The sequence below is a fragment of the Pristis pectinata genome, chromosome 2, assembly GCF_009764475.1.
Source record: "Pristis pectinata isolate sPriPec2 chromosome 2, sPriPec2.1.pri, whole genome shotgun sequence".
Taxonomy (NCBI): domain Eukaryota; kingdom Metazoa; phylum Chordata; class Chondrichthyes; order Rhinopristiformes; family Pristidae; genus Pristis; species Pristis pectinata.
In genome coordinates, this window is record NC_067406.1 from 36,745,481 (window position 1) to 36,764,987 (window position 19,507).

Consider the following 19,507-nt stretch of genomic DNA (forward strand, 5'->3'; position numbering starts at 1 on the left):
GGCGTCTGTAGTTGAGTCCTTCAACCAAAAAAATCTTTGGAGTTACAATATTATTGCATCATTTGTAGTGATATTAAAATGCTGATTTATTGATGATTCACAAGTAACTGAAATATCATTAATGTTGCAATTTTCAGGGGATATTATTGAAATGACGGGGTGTTTTTAGTAGATTGCACATAGAACAGAAATTTATTAAGTAGTGCTCTGCCTCTCACAGTTGATATATTTAATGTGTGTTAGTGTGTATGTTTGTATATGAGTTTGCATGTGTGTGTGAGAAAACAGCAAGAATTTAAACTCCCTGGTCAACAGGAAAGGCATAAGGAAGGAATTAAACTGAACTTCCATTTTTGGACACCAGTAGGACGCGTTAATACATTCAAATTAGGATTCCATGATACATAGGGACACAAATAGTATTTTAAACTGCTCCTGAGAAGGTAACCTCACACCAAAGAAAACTGTTGGGAAGCTAGCAAAACTTCGATTCAAAATGAGACCTTCCTTAATGGGACCAGATAACCATGGATGCCTCCTTCAGCCCAACCTTTTCCCACCCTTTGAAAGTTTGGGCTTCACTCACTTCAAATGTGAAGCTATCACCTAGAGTCATACAGCATAGAAACATGACCTTCACTGCCATGTGCATGCATCAAGAACCCATGTATTTTCCACATATTCCCACCAACTCACCACAGATTTTACTACTCACCTACACACTAGGGGAAATTTAGAGTGGCCAATTAACCTACTAACCCACATGTCTTTATGATGTGGGAGGTAAACAGAGCAGCTGGAGGAAACCCATGTGGTCACAGGAAGAATGTACAAACTCCATACAAACAGCATTGGAGGTTAGAATTGAATCTGGGTCACTGCCACTGTGAGTCGGCAGCTTCACCAGTGGTGCCACGATGTTACCTGTTACTTTCTGGGCTGCTTCATTACATAGCAACTGTGAGCACATTTTCAAGACTGATGTGACCACATGGTGCTTAAACAGGGTGTTATAAAGAAAGCTAATTTTCTAACATCTCAACATATGCCATCTACCTTTGGCATTTGTGATTTTCTGGTACTGATTGAGATTCAATAAAGCTATTCACAATTACATTTAACTCTGATATGTGTTTCAGCTTCTCATTATTTTCTAAATGCAAAGAGAAAAGTAATGTGAGGAAATGTTTAACTTAGTAAACCCTAGGACTCTCTCAAACATTTCTTTATATAATGATAGTTGCTTAAAGTTTTTGTATGACATTGCTCGATAATAGTGCAACAATTAGACAAGCAGAATGACTTTGGCTGGAGATTTTTATTTAGGTTGGGAAACAGAAAAATTCTTGACAGGAAGTCCTTGGTTGATCAAAAGAGTATCTTACAAAGGGGCAGGTCATTTAAGATTTAATTATAGCATAAGCTAAATTTAACTAGGAGGCTAACTGCGTGAAAATTTATTGTATAATGATGACCATATACCACATGCAGTGTTGAAACAAGGGATGTATTTTTAGGTAAAAACATTTAAAAATATTTTAGACTTAGATGAGTCGAACTTGAATATGATATGAAGGAGACTATCCAGAGCCAGCTTGGATTATCAGTTAGTGGGTAAAAAGAGGTGACAGAGGGAGGCCAGGAAATTATAGATCAGTTAGTCTAACATCTGTTGTCACAAAAGTACCAGAATCTATAATTAAGGACAGGTTACTGAACAGCTTGAAATATTTCAGTTGTTTAGGGAGAGCCAAAATAGATTTGTAAAAGGTAGATCATACTTGATGAAGTTGATTGAAAAGATAACTAAAATATTGGACAGGGGAATAGATTTTATTCATATAGACTTCCAGTATACTTTTGATAATGTTAATGATAAGATGCTGCCAGATAAATTTAAGCTCATGGAATTAAAGTTAAATTATTGAACTGGTTAAGGGATTGTTTAAGCAGCAGGAGGCAGAAAATTTGGATAATAGGCAGGTTCGTAACTTGGCAGGGTATGATTCCATTGCATAGTGATATCCTATAGGAATCTGTATCAGAATTGTAATTATTCGCTGTATTTATTAATAACTTACGTGAGCAGATAGAAAGATATATATTCTAGTCTGCTGACTATACAAAGATAGACTGTGTTGTAAACATTGTTGATGGGAGCATTAAATCACAAAAAGGTATTAACGGATTAAGCAAATGGGCAAAACTATAGCAAATGGATTTCAACAAAAGCAAATGTAAGACCATCCAAGATAAATAGATCAGCATCATTTCTAACTGATGGAAGGCTAGAAGCAATAGAGGCTGAAAACTTCTTTTGTCTCAGTGTTTTCTCTTTTTCACCCACCAAGGTACTGGAGGATAGCCAGTTAATTACACTAACAAGATGCTTTATTAAATAAAAGAATCTATAGTGGCAAACAACATTTGTGCTGTGTGCTTACTCCCACTTGCTCAGTTCGATATTGAAATATTTGTGGCAACATACAGAAAGCAGTTGGTTACTTGCATGAAATGGCACAAAACAATATTACATATTTATAATTTGCACCTGGATTATTAAGATGTCACAGAATCAATAAATGAAGTGGCAAATGGAATTCTGGTTTGCAAAGTGATGTGAATGCAAAGGATTAAAAGTTTTGATGCAACCAACAAAGGTTTGGTTAGACAACAGCTGGAGCAGTATGTTCTGCTCAGAGTGTCACACCATGGAAAGGTTGCATTGGTATTGTAGAGAATGAAGCGTAACTGTATTAGAATTATATTTTATTTGCAAATTCTGAATTCTGAGGAGTGATTACACAAACTGGAATTACATTCCTTGGAGTTCAGGAAATTAAGTGGTGATCTGAGAACTCTTTCCACGGGTTTGGGGATCAAAGATCAGGAACACAGTCAAAAACTTAGAGACAGATCTTTCAGAAGTCAGTTTAGAGATATTTCTTCATGGAAAGGCTGGTGAAGGTTTAGAAATCTCTTCTGCAAATTTCAATTGATGTGGAATTAATTGTTATTTTTTTAAATATGAGATTGATAGAATCTTGTTAATTAAAGGTATAAAAGGATATGTGGAAAAGCCAGATTCATAGAGTGAGACTAAAAGTTCAGTCGTGATCTCATTGAACAGTGGAATTCAAAGAGCTGAGCTAACAGTTCCAACGTTCCATTATTATAATACTATAATAAAAACCGTTAACCATTTATTGACGAAGTGTCTTCGACCTGAAACGCTAGCCCTGTTTCTCTTCCCACATATGCAGCCTGACCTGTTGAATATTTCCAGTGTCTGCAGTTTTGTTTTCAACCATTTATTCTAAGCTAACCTTCCTCCAGTCACTCCATTTATCTGATGTGATTATTTTATTATTGGGAGAAGTTGATACTGTTTCCTTTGTTCTTTATAAAATCTAAGATAGAAAGTGAATTGCCATTTTTGTTGTACATTTGAATGTTTGCTATGAGCCCACCTGCCAACCCCTAATTCCAGCCATAAATGGCTGACATATTGTTGACAATAAACACCTTTTCTCATTTGTTTGCCATAATGTGGCAAAACATTAAATCACAAGGATCATAAAGTTCCAAGTATGATTCTGGTGCTTGGAAGGAACACAGCAAAGTTAGGGAAATAGTATATTGGAAAGCAAGTTACAATTTATTTAACACTTAAGTTCTGCTAAATGAAAGTCCTGGTCTTGTTTCTACTGTTTTCTCAGAAGTTAAACTAAGTATATATTAAAATCAAAACTTGAATAATTGCTTGAAGGATAATGTACACTTTTCCCAGAATTCAAGTCAACGTTCTTCCTTTTCAAAAGAAAAGTTAACTCGTCATTCAACTCTTTAGTGTTTCGTGGACTTGAGTGGCATAAGAACATAAGAACATGAGAAATAGGAGCAGGAGTAGGCCATCTGGCCCATCGAGGCTGCTTCGTCATTCAATAAGATCATGGCTGATCTGGCTGTGGAGTCTATACTAAAAAAGTCTGTACTTACTTCACTCCAAAATATACCTCATTTTGTGAGAGTTTTGAGATGGTTTGATCTGATGTGGTATGATACAATTGAAAATTATCTGTGTTCTTTATCTTATTCACTAAATAGAAATGTTAGTGGTAATTGTGTCTCACTTGATGAGAAATGGTCCTTCAGTGATCACTCTTTTTAAATGTAAGGCCAAGTGGACTGGGAAATTAATGGCCAGATCTGACCATCTTAGTTCTTCACTGTAGGGCATAGGGGTAAGTCAAAATGATCTCCAAGATTATAGTAATTCCACAATGGCCAAATTAATGCTCTCCCCAGATTCACATATCTATCTTAGATCCATAATACAATGTTTCTGTTTGAGTATTTTAAAGTTTATTAACTGTAAGCCAAAGTCTATAAACAGTCCAACTTATGAACAGCTGATGTCTGTACCTCCTGCTGTTTCACTCTGATTAGAATTTTGTGGGCATTACTCTTTGACAAGGCTTTCTTAACCAGGTTTCCCCTGGCCATTGATGATTCACTGAGATAGCTCAGTGTAAAGAAATTGGAATTAGATTTCATTTTCAGTGATGTCCAAAAGGGCTTACTGCTTTGATGTGTCTACCTTCTTTCAAATAACACAGTATCTTTAATACTTCAGTGCTGTTTGTAGGATAAGAGTTGGTTCTTTCTCTGGTGTTTGCAGTTCAATCATTTATGTTTAAACAAAGTGCTGGCTTGAAGATGAAAATAAATATGCTCAGGCATTGGAAATAAAGGGTCAAATTTGTATTCTATGAAAACATAGTTGCAAAGGGAGCAGCACCAGTTTATATAGCAATAAAGATCAGCAGCAAATCTTTAACAAAGAGAGGTAGCTTGATTTGCCTATATGTCTCATTGAAAAGAAGAATGTCTTTCACAGCCTCAGGTCATCCCAAAGTGCATTACAATCCATGAAGTATGATTTGAAGTATAGTCACTGTTGTAATATTAAAAATGTGGGAGTCAATATGCACATAATAAGCTCCCACAAACAGCGAAATGATATCAAACAAATAATCTGATTTAATAATGTTCATTAAGGCGTAAGTATTGACAGGTACCCTGGGCATAACTCTCGTGGTCTTCTTCAACCTTATGACATATAATGTTTTATACCCTTTGCTGAAAAGATAGTAACTTTGCTTAATGTTTTATTTAAAAAAATGAGGCCTCCAACAGTGCAGTACCTGCCAACGTCACACTGGAATATCACTCTGAGATGAGCCACAGCTGACTAAAGCTATCCTTCCTTATAAAATGATTTCCATAACTGGTGTGGGAGCTTGCAAGTGATAAGATAAGATAAGATAAAATAAGGTAAGATATTTTTATTAGTCACATATACATCGAAACACACAGTGAAATGCATCTTTTGCGTAATGTTCTGGAGGCAGCCTGAAAGTGTCGCCACACTTCCGGCACCAACATAGCATGCCCACAACTTCCTAACCCGTAGGTCTTTAGAATGTGGGAGGAAACCGGAGCACCCAGAGGAAACCCATGCAGACACGGGGAGAATGTACAAACTCCTTACAGACACCAGCCGGTATTGAACCTGGGTCGCTGGCGCTGTAAAGTGTTACATTAACCGCTACACTACCATGCTTTATAAGACAAGGTTACTTTAAGAGATGTTGTGATCCTATTACTATCAACTTCCTTTAGTGGTTGGATGAGATCACAAAAGTGAAATTGCTTTGAACTCAGAAACATGTGTTAGACTATCCATCTGTAAATGCTAATGTTTGCATATACAGAATGAGGCTGTTATGATAATTGGTGGAAGATGATGAAGTAAAATCAACATCTCTGTTTAAAATTAAATGTTTCTGAGTAGCTGCAGAAAATTCTTGAGGGGGAGGGTGAACAGCCAGAGGTCGCCAGTACCTCTACTTCCTCAGGAGGCTAAAGAAATCTGGTTTGTCCCCTTTGACTCTCACCAACTTTTACCGATGCACCATAGAAAGCATCCTATCTGGATGTATCACGGCTTGGTACGGCAGCTGCTCTGCCTAGGCCCGCAAGAAGCTGCAGAGAGTTGTGGACACAGCCCAGCGCATCACAGACACCAGCTTCCCCTCCTTGGACTCTGTCTTTATCTCTTGTTGCCTTGGCGAAGCAGCCAGCATAATCAAAGACCCCACCCACCCGGGACATTCTCTCTTCTCTCCTCTTCCATCGGGTAGAAGATACAGGAGCCTGAGGGCACGTACCACCAGACCTAAGAACAGCTTCTACCCCACTGTGATAAGACTATCGAACGGTTCCCTAATACAATGAGATGGACTATGACCTCACGATCTACCTTGTTGTGACCTTGCACTTTATTGCACTGCACTCTCTCTGTAGCTGTGACACTTTACACTTTAGTTATTGTTTTTACCTGTACTACATCAATGGACTCTGTATTAACTCACTGTAACTGCACTGTGTAATGAACTGACCTGTACAATCAGTTTTTAAGACAAGCTTTTCACTGTACCTCAGTACAAGTGACAACAATAAACCAATACCAATACCAAATGACATAGGTAGAACAAGGGATGAGGCCCTGCAGAATAAGTATAGGGAGTTAGGTAAGAAGTTAAGAAGCAGGACCTCAAGGGTAGTGATCTCTGGATTACACCTGGTGCCATGTGCTAGCAAGGTCAAAAATAGAAAGATAGGCCAGATAAAATCGTAGCTGAGGAAATGGTGCAGGGGGTAGTGATTTAGGTTCTTGGCCCATTGGGTCTCTTCTGGGGTAGAGATGACCTGTACAAGAGGGACAAGTTGCACTTGAACCAGAGAGGGACCAATATCCTTACGGGGAAATTTGCTAATGCTACACAGGAGGGTTCAAACCAGATTGGCAGAGGGGTGGGACTCTGAGCGGGAGCAAGTCATGGGATAAAGCGGTGTCAACGAGAGCAAGTTTAGTATTCAGGATAGCCAGGGGCACAGTAAAGGCAAGGAAAGGAATACCCAGTTGAACTGCATTTATTTCAATGCACGAGGTAAGGCATATGAGCTCAGAGCCATGGATTGGCTTTGAGGACTGGGATGTTATAGCCATAATGGAAACCTGGCTGAGAGAAGGGCAGGACTGGCAGCTCAATGTTCCAGGATACAGATGCTACAGGTGTGATGGAGATAAAGATAAGTGAGGAGGGAGTATTGCGTTTTTGATAAGTAAGGACATAACAGAAGGGTTTAGAGATGACATTCTTGGGGGATCATCCAGTGAGGCCATATGGGAAGAACTTAGAAACCAGAAGGGGAGTGACACTCTAGTGGCGCCATATTAATAGACCCCCCCCAGTAGTCAGCAGGAACTTGAGGAGCAGGTGTGAAGAGAAATTGCTCATAGTTGCAAGAATAATAGGGTTGTATGAGTGGGAGATTTTAATTTCCCTGGTATTGACTGGACTACCAAGACTGTTAAGGGCCTAGACGGGGTGGAATTTGTGAAATGTGTCCAAGAAAGTTTCCTGAGTCAAAGTATAGAGGTCCCTACTCGGGAGGGTGCAATACTGGACCTTATCTTAGGGAATGAGGCAGGGAAAGTAACTGAAGTGACAGTCAGGGAGCACTTTGGCTGTGGTGACCATAACTCTATTAGCTTTAAGATAGTGATAAAAACGGGCTAGCTTATCTTTTGACATATAGGTCCTGTGAACTACCTTAAACTGCATCAAAGAGTAGATAAGCTAGCCCATTTTTATCACCATATAAATCCTATATGTGACAGACGTAAAATGAATGTGGCTTCTTTGACACATATGTTTTGGTCCTGTCCTCTTTTGGAAAAATATTGGAAAGACATTTTTAACATTATTTCAAATGCATGAATATTGATTTACAACCTCACCCTATCACTGCAATTTTTGGATTACCAAGGATAGAGTTTGGCCATTTATCTGCTTCTGCTAACCGTATGATTGCCTTTGTTACATTAATGGCCAAATGATCCATTTGCTTAAATGGAAGGATCCAATACCCCCTACTACTTTTCAATGGTTCTCTCAAACTATATCATGTTTAAACTTGGAAAAAATTAGGAGTGGTACTGTTGATCCTTCGCTTAAATTTGAAGATATTTGAAGTCCATTTATTCAATATTTTCACATGATATAGATCCCCTTTCAATAACTTTCCAATTTAGAGGAACGGAGTTGACGACATAATATTGCTGTGTTTCTACTGAGAAATTTCAGTCCGGTCTTTTTTTTTCCTTTTTTTTTTGAAATTTTTCTGTTTAGTTTAGTTTGGTTTGATATATTGTTTATAATTTTTCTTATTGATTTGGAGATTTTTTTTCTTTCGTTACTTTTATATATATAATAAATCTATTTCTTTCCTTTCTTTTATATTATATTCATTTACTAAGAGATTGTTGGATTTACAGTTTTTTTTAATATTTTGTTGTTCTTTATGATTATCTATGCCATGATTGTTCTACTGATCTCTTTGTATTACATGTACAAACATTGATATTATATATTAATCTGTATTAATTCGAAAACTAATAAAAAGATTGAAAAAGAAAGTTTTAAGATAGTGATGGAAAAGGATAGGACAGGTCCACAGGTCAGTGTCCTGAACAGGAGCAGGGCTAATTTTTGGGGGAATTAAGCAGGATCTATCAGAGGTCAATTGAGAGAGCCTGTTTGAAGGGAAAGGAATGAATGGCAAGTAGGAGGCTTTTGAGAGTTTTATATCAAGAGTCCAGGAGGAGCATATTCCTGTTAGGCTGAAGGGTAAACCTGGCAAGTTTCGGGAACCTTGGCTGATGAAAGATATTGAAGCTCTGGTCAAGAAAAAGGAAGCATACATAGGGTTTAGGAGGTCCATGACGAGTAAATCCCTTGATGACTATAAAAAGATTAAGAATACACTTAAGAGGGAAGTCAGGAGGGTAAAGAGAGACTGTGAGATGGATCTGGCAGTAAAGGTTAAGGAAAATCCCAAGAGGTTCTATAGCTATATCAAGAGTAAAATGGTGGCTAGGGAGAGAGTAGGTCCCCTTAGAGATCAGTAGGGCTGCCTATGTCTCAAGCCGCAGAAGATGAGCGGGATTTTTGATGAATATTTCTCCTTGATGTTTACTGAGGATCAAATCATGGTTGATCAAGAGATAAGGGAAACAAGTGGAGATGTTTTGGAGGACATTCGTATTACCAGTGATGAGGTATTAACAGCTATACAGCACATTAAGATGGAAAAATCCCCATGGCCTGACTGAGTGAATCCTTGGACTTTGAGAGAGGCCAGAGAAGAAATTGTGGAGGCCTTTATGGAGATATTTGCTTCATCGTTAGCCACTGGTGGTTCCAGAAGACTGGAAGGTAGCTGATGTTTTTCTGTTGTTTAAGAAGAGTAGCAAGGACAAGTCAGGGAACTACAAGCTGATCAGCCTGACATCAGTAGTAGGGAAGTTACTGGAGGGAATTATGAGGGACAGGATCTACCAGCATTTGGATAGACAGGGTCTGATTAGGAGGAGTTAGCATGGCTTTGTGTGTGGAAAGTCATGCTTGACCAACCTTTTAGAGTTTTTTGAAGAGGTAACCAAAAAGGTAGGTGAGGGTAAGGCAGTGAATGTTGTCTATTTGTATTTAGCAAGGCCTTCAACAAGGTCCCGCATCGTAGGCTGGTCTGGAAGGTCCCATGGAATCCAAGGAGAGCTAGTTAGGTGGAGTTAAAATTGGCTCGGAGGTAGGAAGCAGAGGGTGGTGGCTGAAGGTGGTTTCTCTGACGAGCGGAGTGCCATGGGGGTCAGTGTTGGGATCCTTGTTATTCATTATTTATTGGTATTGGTATTGGTTTATTATTGTCACTTGTACCGAGGTACAGTGAAAAGCTTGTCTTACAAACCGATTGTACAGGTCAATTCATTACACAGTGCAGTTACATTGAGTTAGTACAAAGTGCATTGATGTAGTACAGGTAAAAACAATAACAGTACAGAGTAAAGTGTCACAGCTACAGAGGAAGTGCAGTGCAATAAGGTGCAAGGTCACAACAAGGTAGATCGTGAGGTCATAGTCCATCTCATTGTATAAGGGAAACATTCAATAGTCTTATCACAGTGGGGTAGAAGCTGTCCTTAAGTCTAGTGGTACGTGCCCTCAGGCACCGGTATCTTCTACCAGATGGAAGAGGAGAGAAGAGAGGATGTCCCAGGTGGGTGGGGTCTTTGATTATGCTGGCTGCTTCACCAAGACAATGAGAGGTAAAGACAGAGACCAAGGAGGGGAGGCTGGTGTCCATGATGTGCTGGGCTGTGTCCACGACTCTCTGCAGTTTCTTGCAGTCCTGGGCAGTGCAGTTGCCGTACCAAGCCGTGATACATCCAGATAGGATGCTTATGATTTGGATGCAAATGCACAAGGCTTGATCAGTGAGTTTGCGGATAACATAAAACTAGGAGGCGTTGTTGATTGTGAAGTAGGTTATCATAGAATACAGGGGATCTTGATCAGTTACGGAAGTGGGCCAAGGAATGGCAAGTAGATTTCAGGACAGGTAAGAATAACGTGATGCATTTTGGCAAGTCAAACCAGCGTAGGACTTGTACTATGAATGGAAGTGGACTAGGGAGTGTAATGGATCAGAGGGACCTAGGAGTACGAGTGCATAGTTTGTTGAAAGTGGCATCACAGGTAGACAGGGTGGTGAAAAAGGTATTTAGCACGTTGGCCTTCATCAGTCAGGGCATTGAATATAGGAGTTGGGACATTGTGTTACAGTTGTATAAGTCATTGGTGAGGTCACACTTGGAGTACTGTGTACAGTTTTGGTCACCCTGTTATGGGAAAGGTGTGATTAAACTGGAAAGACTGCAGAAGAGGTTTATGTGAATGTTGCCAGAACTAGAGGGCCTAAGTTATAGAGAGAGGTTGACCAGGTTAGGTCTTTGTTCCTTGGAATACAGGAGAATGTGGGGTTACTTTACAGAAATGTTTAAAATTATAAGAGGCATGGATAAGGTGGATGGTAACAGTCTTTTCCCAAGGGTTGGGGAGTCCAAAACTAGGGGGCATAGATTTAGGGTGAGAGGGGAAAGATTTGAAAGGGACCTGAGAGGCAACTTTTTAACGCAGAGGGTGGTGAGTATATGGAACGAGCTGCCAGAGGAGGTGGTTGAGGCAGGTACAATAGTATCGTTTAAGAAGCACTTGGATGGGTGTATGTAGGGGTGGGGTTTAGAGGGATATGGGCCAAATGCAGGAATTGGGATTAGCTGGGTGGGCAACAGGTCTACGTGGACTCAGATTGAAGGGCCAGTATCTGTGTTGTATTGCTCTATGACTGTGACTTTAATAACTAGAATTGTTGCAGGAGAGAGTGTTGTTTCCATTTCGTGAGATTTTCTTTTAAACTCTGGGGCTGTGGAACTGTTTGGCTAACTGTGATCTGGTTAGGTTTTACCTGTTCAAATTTTTCTACTTCCATCAGTTGTGTCGAGTCTAGATGATCACAAATGATACTTTAGATTTATTCAACAACTCATTCAGATCATTGATTATTTGGAATATGGTTGGGGAAAGAAAGAATAAGTGTCCTCTGCCATCCACAGTACCAAGCAAAACATACACATGAAAAAAGCTTTGAAAAATCAAAAAACAAAATGCAGATGCTGGAAATCTGAAATACAAGCAGAAAAGGTTGGAAATTATCAGCAGGTCAGGCAGCTTCAGTGGAAAGAGAAACAGAGTTAATGCTTCAGGTCAAAGGCCCATCAAAGAGATTACTCTGTTCTGTTCAGATGAAGGGTCTTCAGCCTGAAGCATTAATTCTGCTTCTCTTTCCAGGAGATGATGCCTGAACTGCTTAGTATTTTCAGCATTTTCTGTTTTAATTCAAGATATGAAAAGTTTACTGGCTCCAGCCAAGCAAAAGAAAACACATTTGAAGAGTCGGTTAAGCGGTTAAGCTAGTTTAAAGCATGAGGGCAACATCCCCTAGGTCACATTAAAACTTTGAGTGCAGTATTAGTGAGCACAGATGTGTCATTGCAGAACAGTGGAATACTGAACCAATGTAAAAAAAACATTTGGTAGACATAGGTCAATCGTTGTGCACAGGTCTATTATATAACACTAGGGTGCTGTCCTGGTGGGCACAAGTCTGTCACTGTGTAACACTCAGATATGGTACTGGTGGGCAAGTCTCTGTCACTCTTTCATGCTGGGATAACACCACTGCTGATCAATGGAAGTGGAAAGGAGTCCCTGATTTGTGATGAATTGACCATTGTGGAAGCAGTGAATAGATAAGCTAGAAGACAGTGAGTGGGTCAGGGAGAGGGAGGTGAGTGAAGCAGAGTCGAGCAGAGAGGGATAGAGTGGGGGGCAGTGAGTGGGGGGGAGCAGAAAGGGGTCAATGAATCAGAATCAGATTTATTATCATTGATATATGACATGAAATTTATGTGGAGGGTTTATTTCCCTCCATAGATGCTGCCTGACCTGCTGAGTTCCTCCAGCATTTTTTGTGTATTGCTCCAGATTCCAGCATCTGCAGAATTTCTTGTGTCTCTGATGACGTGAAGTTTGTTGTTTCGCAGCAGCAGTACAGTACAATCACATAAAATTACAATAAATTACAAAAATAAATAAATAGTGCAATAAAAGGAATAACGAGGTAGTGTTCATGGGTTCCTGGACCATAATGAATGTAGCGGGAAGGGGGAAGTGACTGAAGAGGAGTGGGGAGGGGCATGTGGATGGTGGAGGGAGGGGACAGTGACATTTTGTCTTTAAACATGACTAAAATATCATTGTTTGTTTCTTTTCTTTAAGGTTAATGTAAAACATGTTTCCTGTAAGTGTATTTACAAGTGAATTTGGCCCTCCCTATGACTCAGCTGTGTACCTTGAAAGAACAAGATATGGTGACGGCATTGTTGCTGCTGGGTGATGCCATGATAATAAAATAGCTCCATATGCAGGTGACAGCTCAGTGAGACTCTTCTGCCCCCACAGGCTGAATCCTCATCCATCAGCCAGGAGGCCACGTGCTGAGACCCACCTGCAGAGCACTGGGAGAGGGCAATCTGTCAACATCAGACACCTTTGCCCAGGCAGCTGAAGTTTCTTTGGAGGTTTTCCGGGAGGACTCCAAGGATGTAGGCTAGATCGCATTCTGAGGGTGACACGTTTACCGGGATGTGGCAGTGTGAAGTGGGGAGCTGGATCGGTAATTGGTGCTGAAGGGGGCGAGTGGCAGCAGTTAGTGGGCAGCCTCGCTCTTGGAGAGAATGAATAAACAACAGGCAGCTAGAGAGTGGGGGAGGATGGTGTTGGAGGGGTAGGAGTGGATGGTGGGGGTTCAAGGGTTGGTGGGTGGAGGTGCAAAGTGAATGAATAAAGAGGGAAAGAAAAATAAAGCAAAATGCAGATATTGGAAATGTGAGACAAAAATTATGCTGGAAACACTCAGCAGGTCAGGCAGCATCTGTGGAAAGAGAAACAGTTAACAGTTCAGCTGAGACATCCTTCGTCAGAGCTAAAAGGGTGTCGGAAGGGACAATAAGGGAAGCAACTGAGTGAAAGTGGTGGCAAGTAAGTGTGAGAGGTCCAAGGGAGAGGGAAGACTGAGGCAATCAGTCAGGGGAAAGGAGTCAGAGGCAGGGATTCTGAGGTGGGGGGGAACTAGCTTGTTGTCACCTGGAAGGAGTAGCATAGGAAAAGGGTGTGAGCAACTTCATGAGTCTGTGTCCCTGTGTCCGTGGTCACAATGAGTGTGTGTGCATGTATTTTAACCCCAAGTTAAAATAATTCACACACAGGCATTGTCTACTTCTCAGAAACAGAGTGGAGACAAGTCATCCTTGACCCAGAGTGACTGCCCATAAAGTTCTATTTTTATTTGATCTTAGCACAGACAGAAAAGTGTTGTTGTGATGCAACAGGGGCATGATAGCATTGTGTTTAAATTACTAGATTAGTAGTCAGAGGTCTGGACTATTGATTTATAGACATTACCTCATATCCCATTATTGCAGTTGGAGTATTTAAATTCAAGTAATTCAATAAATTTGGAATTAAATGAAAAAGTTTGATTGATGTAATAATCTACCTGGTTCTTTAATCTGCTGACTTTAGCTAGTTTGGCCTAAATGTGACTCCAAACCCATTAATCCAGTTAAGTATCCACAGGAGCAAATAAGGATAGATAGTAAATACTGGCATTTGCCAGTGATGACCACATCCCATAAAAGGATACAATTTAAAACACTACCATTCCATCTCGTGACCACTTGGCTCTGCTAAATAAAAATGAGCCCTGTTGAAATTAAAAAATGTTTGTGGCCAATTTCAGTTGAATAATGCTCGCAAAATAAAAGTAAACTTTTATTTTTATCATTTCGTTTTTTTTGCATCATTATTTTAAGAGAACATTGGAGAGTTAAGTTAGCCTTTGTAGGGGAAAAAGCAGGGTTAATACCTCCATTAAAATTGTGCATGAAAGAATTTCACACAAACACTAATATTCCTCTGCATGACTTCACCCCCACTGTGTAAGAGATAGAAAGAAAATTTGAGCCTCATCATGAGCTGACACCAGTGCAACTTGGTGAAATCTTCTACCAAACAATTGTCAGTACTGCTGGAAAGCAAAGTATTTACATACCTCATTATGTCTCATAAATAATGCATTTCAAAACCTCTACCACTCTCTCTGGAGAATTTTTGTGTTAAATTGATGCTCTGCAGCCCCAGGTGAGACTACATGCTGTTTAACAGGAAATGGAAGATGACATTTCTGAGGAAGATTAGTATTAAGGCTATCCACATGGAAACATTGAATTACGATACCTCAGTGCCAGCAGCAAAATACAGACTGTGTACTCTCTAAACCAGAGAGTTCTTCATCAGCTTGGAGGTCACATAATGCAGTGTTTCCAGGTAGCAAACATGTCCTTCTATTTCCTGTGAAATAAAATGCAGTACCATCAATATGTGAAAGAGTTTTAAAATACAGATTCAATAAGCCATACGGGAGTCGGCAAATACTTCACATTTCAAGGACCACATGAATTCTATACCTCTCACCTTGACCCTAATTCCTCTTCCAGCACTGAAATTACTTAAATGAAGAATTCTGTTCTTAGCTCAACATCTAAGGTACTGTAATGTTTTGCTAATCCATTTTGTAGTAAGGTAACATTATTGATCAATGTTGTGGGCAGGAGAACATAAATTATGAGGAGACCATAAAACCAAACAGGATATGGAGAGTGGGATCAAAGGAATTGGGTAGCAGAGAGTCCAGTAATGAAGTCTGATAAAGTTAGATGGATTTGACTCAATCATTTCAAAATGTTTGAAGCTTCAAAGTAGATATTATTATTGCCAATGTTCTTGTCAAAGTTTAAAGATGCATACAGGCTGGTTATGATTTTCAGGCTGTGATAGATTTTTCTGTCATGCTCAATACCAAGGATCTTTGTCATAAATATTAGTCTGTATCTCAATGCATTTAGAACATTCTCACTTACAGCTCAGAAGTACATTGTGGGAAGTTTTCATGACTGGAACATTATGGCTAATTCCATAGTTAAGTTCTGCTGGTCCATAATGATTTACAGAAGGAGCATTGGTCCCCTCCAGACTCAACTATTCAAATATTCTCTTGGTCTGTGTCTGATTCTCTAAACTCTCCAAACTTGACCTTTTGTAAACCTCCTTTACCTGAATTTTGTCCTGCTGAATCCTGCTCACCAACCTTCCTTTCTTAGCTCTGTATCGTACTTATAGGATCATACCTCACAACCAAAATACCAGAGTCCTCCTTCACCATAGAGATGCAAGAGATTGCAGATGCTGGAATTTGGAGCAACACACAAAATGCTGGAGGAACTCAGCAGGACAGGCAAATTCCCTCCATACATGCTGCCTGTCCTGCTGAGGTCGTCCAATGTTTTGGGTGTTGCTCCTCCTTCACCATCTTTGCATCTATCCTAGCTCACTGTGAGAGTAAGTCCTACAGTGGTAGCAATACAATGGTCTAAGGGTGAGAGAAAATGGCCCTGGGGATTTTTGAAGATTGAACCTAGACCCTATCAAATCAAATTTCCCCCTGAATATCACCTACTGATGAAACAATGTTCCTCCTTGTTGAACAAGGAGTACTGAAAGCAGAATGTACTGTGCGTGGGACCTTTAACAATTTTCACCAAAAGCAGCTCGGTGACATCACCACTGAGTCTTGAATGACAAAACAAGATAGGATTGGCGGCAGGTAGTGAATGATGAACCTATTTGATTCATCCCCGATACAGATTGTAAGAATAACCAGCATACAGTCCTTGTTGTGAAAAGGCAACTGAACTGTGACTGTAGTGTGCATCATATAGAAAATGCACTGCTGTCACAGTTCAGTGGTCTTTTCTCAACGAAGACTGTATGCTGGTCATTCTTACAATCTGTATCAGGGATGAATCAAGTAGGTTCATCACTCATTACCTGCCACCCAGGCTATTCTGACAACACCTCCCCAACCAAAGAAGGACAGATCAGCAACTGTATGGAGAACCATTATCTCTGGGTTTGCTTCCAAGTCACACACCAACCTGACATTGGAATGAAGTACCCTTCCTACATTATTGCCCTTCCTACATTCCTAAATCCTGGAACTTCCTACCCAACAGATGCGTGGAAGCTCTTTCACAAGAAAGACTAAAGCGGATCAAGAACGTGGCTCATCATCATTTCTCAAGAACAATTAGGAATGGTCTTGCCATTGGCACCCACACTGTGTGAATAAATAAATGAAAATACATAAACATCCCCCCTTCAATTACCCTGTTAATATCTCTTGGTATCTTTATATGTTTCAATGGTATCACTTCCTTTCCTACGAGGATACAGTGATTACAAATCAATCTTAATCTACCCTCATATGACAACCAATTTCCTCACCCTATGTTCAGCACAGGAAGACCACTTCTTTCAATGGAACAGGAGACTATCTTTTCCATTAATTATACATTTCAAAATTACATTGGGTATTTAAGCAGAACTTTAACTATAGTTTGACCTCCAATAACGACCCAGAAATGTATTTTTCTTTATAAAATATTTATGTTGTGCCAAGAGGTGCATTTCCTTACTTCTCCAATGGGACTCACTAAATTTCCAAGTCAAGAACCCCCACCCACTCCTTAATTTCCTGTCAGAAATTGTTTTTGTGGAACGATATTGGTTGACCAATTCCTCACCAATTTTGGCTCCCAATTGTGATGTTTTTCATCACTTCCACCTCTTCGAGAGGGAATAAGAGTTGGGCAAATACATCTTGCAATTGAGACAGTTTGGCTCATCTCCTGTTTTGGCCTAAACACTCCTAATTGCTTTGTTTTGAATTATTCACACATAAGGAGAACATGGATATTTTTGTTCATTCATAATGTGAGAATTTCAAAGGTAAAGACAACATTTGTTTCCAATCCCTAAAATCTTTTGAGAAGATGGTAGTGTGTTGCCTTCCTGAACTGCTGGAATCCTTGCAGTGAAGGTAATATCACTGGTCTACTAGGTGGGGATTTCCAGGATTTTGTCCCATTAATTACAAAGGAACAGCAATGCATTGTGGAATCAGTGTCAGTTATAATTCAGTTGGTAGTAATTCTTGTTTCTTAGGTTCTGTTTTCAAGTCCCAGTCCAATTGTTTGATCATAAAAAATCCAGGCTAACATTCCAGTGCAAACCTAAAGGAGTGTTGCACCACCTGAGCTGACATCTTTAGGAATAGATATTGAACTGAAGTCCTGCTTTCACTCTTAGGTAAATGTTAAAGATTCTATAGAACATGAATTTGAAGTAATGCATGTTTGGGAGATGCTGTCAAAGAACTATTATTGTCATGGGAGCTCCTGCAAGGAACTTTGTAGTTGTATATAATGTAACAAGTCCTTTTAAATATGTCTACCTCACCTCTCTTTTTTCCTGTCTCTCTCTTTCTCTCTTATACACACACAGACACACACACACACACACACACACACTCAGAAACACACGTTGTTTGTGAGAAAATATTCAGCTTATACTCAGAGGTAGCAGCTGATCATTCCACATAGACTTGCCCACATCAAGATCCAGTTATGTTGTGAGTAGAAATGCTAAAATCTATACTCCGTGGGGTTGAATCGCACTGCACAACATTAATAATGAACATGTTGAAACATTCAGATGAAGCTCTCTTCCTGCTGTTTTAACCACGCCATTAACCCATTTAGAGAACAAAGATTTTTTTCAACTAGATGCATTAACCTTTGTTACTAATATTCTACAGTACATTTCAAAACCATTAAATCTATTGAAAAATGTAGTATTGTGTGTACTCCAGCGTGTCACATGATGTGTTTCTTCAAATCAAGCATTCCGAGCTGCTGCTTCGCTCCCTATTATTCTTCCATTGCTACAACAAAAAAATTGATTTTAATACCAAAGTATATCAATTGAGAATATAATTCAAAATGCTAAATATGTTTATATTTCTTCAAGTCATGCATTTCAATATTGTGGAAATTTTACTTCAAGTTAGAAGTTTCTAGGCTTAAGTCCCATTCTAAAGACCTGAGAGCTCAAAAATCTCTGCTGAATCTCCAGTGGAATACTGATGAGATGGTGCATCACTGGATGTACTGTTTTTCAGGTGAAACATTGGGCCAGAACATGTTGATGGCTAACCAACTGTTCTATGGCGAAGGTTCAGAGGGATATTGGTCAAACGCAAGGAAATGGGACTAGCTCAGATGGGCAACTTGGTCAGCATGGCCGAGTTGGGCTGCAGGGCCAGTTTCCATGCTACATAGCTCTATGACTCTATGACTCTATAACCGATTAACTGCAGAGGGTGTATCAATGCATTCTGGACCTCTGCCCAGTATGCTGCATTATGAAAGTTCTGAGCACAGTGGGGAATGGGTGCATGTACAACTGACCTCTATCTCTGCCCTGCACTCACCTGTCAATCTAGGGGCATTCCATAAATTACCGATCCAACCTTTTCGGAAAGGTAACTTTTATTCATTTTTGATTATGTTTTTTTTATTTAACTGTAAATATGTGTTTTTAATTGATTAACAACATTTTAATGCATTCATTATTTTTTATTATTTTACTGTTATTTGTGCAATAATTTTTATTGTTTCCAAATGTCTCTGGTCTTCAGAGATAATTTAGAAACAGTGTAAAGCCTCCTGACAACAGAAGACCATCAGAGTTCTCCACGGGTGAGACATCAGGTTGTGCAGCTTGAGGCATACTCATTGCTCACCATTTCACAGAATAGCCATAATAGTAAGGCCTTATGATCATTGGCAGTACACATCTGTTAGCCAAACATCAGTGGGAGGAAAGTTTTAGAGACTATCATAAAGTATATGATAACAGGATACTTAGAAAATATCCACGTGATTAGAAAAAGTGAGTGTGGATTTATGAGGGAAATTATGTTTGACAAGACTTTTAAAGATTTAAATGATATGTAAGGG